Source organism: Aquarana catesbeiana, linkage group LG12 (genome assembly GCF_042186555.1).
Source record: "Aquarana catesbeiana isolate 2022-GZ linkage group LG12, ASM4218655v1, whole genome shotgun sequence".
In the NCBI taxonomy this organism is placed as follows: Eukaryota; Metazoa; Chordata; class Amphibia; order Anura; family Ranidae; genus Aquarana; species Aquarana catesbeiana.
Window position 1 is genome coordinate 49,139,103 of NC_133335.1, and position 2,600 is coordinate 49,141,702.

A 2,600-nucleotide genomic window follows, 5' to 3' on the forward strand; every position below is an offset into this window, starting at 1 on the left:
TTTTGACCAAATTTCCTGTGCCTTTTGTAGCTCACACATCAGCGATCCACGTTTCATCATAGGCCTTGTTGACTCCTCTCCAAATGTAGCGTTTATGGTTGTGGCCAAAAAGCTCAATTTTAGTCTCATCATTCCAAATGACTTTGTGCCAGAAGGTTTGAGGCTTGTCTCTGTGCTGTTTGGCGTATTGTAAGCGGGATACTTTGGCATTTGCGTAGTAATGGCTTTCTTCTTGACCATGCAGCCCATCTTTTTTCAAGTGCCTCCTAAGCCCTCATGCACACAGGCTGTTAAAAAAACGTTATGAAAACGCCAGTATCTTTGCAGTGATTTTTTTCCGCGTTATCGTTTTTGAGCGTTTTTTTTTTTTTTTTCAAAATTTTTTTTTTTTTTTCATGGATCAAAAACGCTAAAAAACGTTGGTGAATGACGTTTTTGAGCGTTTTTCAGCGTTAGAGCGTTTTTACAGCTGAAAAACGTCTTTCAGAACCCACTGGTCCTGGGTTTTTTTTACAGCTTAAAAACGCCTATGCCACTTGCAGCTCAAAAACACCTAGGTGGGCATGAAGCCATAGACTAACATAGACAGGCCTTTTTAAGCTGCAAAAAAAGCTCAAAAAAGCAGCTGTAAAAACGTCCGTGTGCATGAGGACTTATTGTGCATCTTAAAACAGCCACACCACATGTTTTCAGAGAGTCCTGTATTTCACCTGAAGTTATTTGTGGGTTTTTCTTTGCATCCTAAACAATTTTCCTGGCAATTGTGGTTGAAATTTTAGTTAGTCTACCTGACCATGGTCATTTTCCACTTCTTGATTAGAGTTTGAACACTGCTAATTGGCATTCTCAATTCCTTGGATATCTTTTTATATCCCTTTCCTGTTTTATACAGTTCTACTACCTTTTCCCCGCAGATCCTTTGACAATTCTTTTGCTTTCCCCATGACTCATGCCGCGTACACACACGAGCGGACTTTACAGCAGACTTTGCCCGGCTGACTTTTCGACGGACTTTACGACGGACTTTCTGAATGAACGGACTTGCCTACACACAATCCACCAAAGTCCGTCGAATTCGTACGTGATGACGTACGACCGGACAAAAACAAGGAAGTTCGTAGCCAATAGCTGCCCTAGTGTGGCTTTTTGTCCATCGAACTAGCGTACAGACGGCGGACTTTTGGACCGGACTCGATTTCGACAGATTGATTTAAAACATGTTTCAAATCTAAGTCCGTCCAACTTTTGAGAAAACAAAGTCCACTGGAGCCCGCACACGATCGAATCGTCTGACGAAATCCAGTCCGCCGGGCAAAGTCTGCCGTAAAGTCCGCTCGTGTGTACGCGGCATTAGAATCCAGAAACGAAAAGATGCAAGGGTCTGTCAGGAGTCCAGAAACTCATTGACCTTTTATACACACACTAATTACAGGTGAGGATGGTTACCTTTAATAGCCATTCAACCCCCTTTGTGTCAACTTGTGTCATTATGATTTAAAAAGAGTAAACACAGTTGATTGATAATAAATGGCTTCAGCCAAACACTAACCATGAGTGAAAGAAAATGTTTTGTGTTATCATTCATATTCTATGAAAAAATGGCCATGAAATCATAAATTCTTCCAGGGGTTATGTAAACTTATGAGCACGACTGTATATGTAGGGACTTTTTCTTGCTGGTAGTTAGAATCTTTAATATTTGCAAACAAAATGAAGGTTTCCGATTTAGAATAATAGGCTCTCAAGTTAGTAAAGCAGCGATATCAGAACCAGTTCAATCATACAGTTTGTAGTGTACATAGATTTGCAAAACAACGGGATAAAGGAATATTCCTGAACTTTGTTTTGTCTCATGGTTACTTTGAAATTGTGTAAATGCATCAATGCAGTGCATGTTATCTCAGCTTGCAGAGTTTGGATTGATTGAATGAGTTTACCAAAAATGTACAGCCTCATGCTACATAACTAAGCTCCATTTCATGCTGAATAAACTAAATTATTAATATATCTTAAATAGAAAACTATCTTTAGATATATTTTTACTCCAAAAAACATTTTATTAAAATAAATTTGCTAAAAATCAAAAATTCAGTTTTAAATAAAAAAATAAAAAAAATCTGATTTTTAGATTTTATTAAAAAAAAAAAAAAAAAATCCATTGAATTTTATCCACCATGTTCTGGTGAGTGTTGAACCTGTGAAAAGGGGACAAGTAACCTAAAAACGTAACCGTGTGTTCATATTTGATATGTTTTCCATTAATTTCAATGGGAAAGTGTGTGTGTGTGTGTGTGTGTGTTTGTTTTTTGTTTTTTTTTGTTTTTTTTTTTTCGGCACCAAACATGCAGCATGCAGGAGTTTTAAAAATGCAACTGACTGGTGTGAAGATTTCCATCGGATTTAATGGTCATGCATTTTTCTTCCACTTTGGGTAAGGCAAAAAACGGAAGAAAAACTGATCAGTGTGAAATGGGCTCTTAAAATTTTTGTACATACCCAAACATGGAGCTAATTTCTGAAGAGCTACAAGTTGTTCATCTTGGCATTATGGCTTATGGAAATATATAATTGGGACCTGCTGCCTGACCTCTTTTATTTAG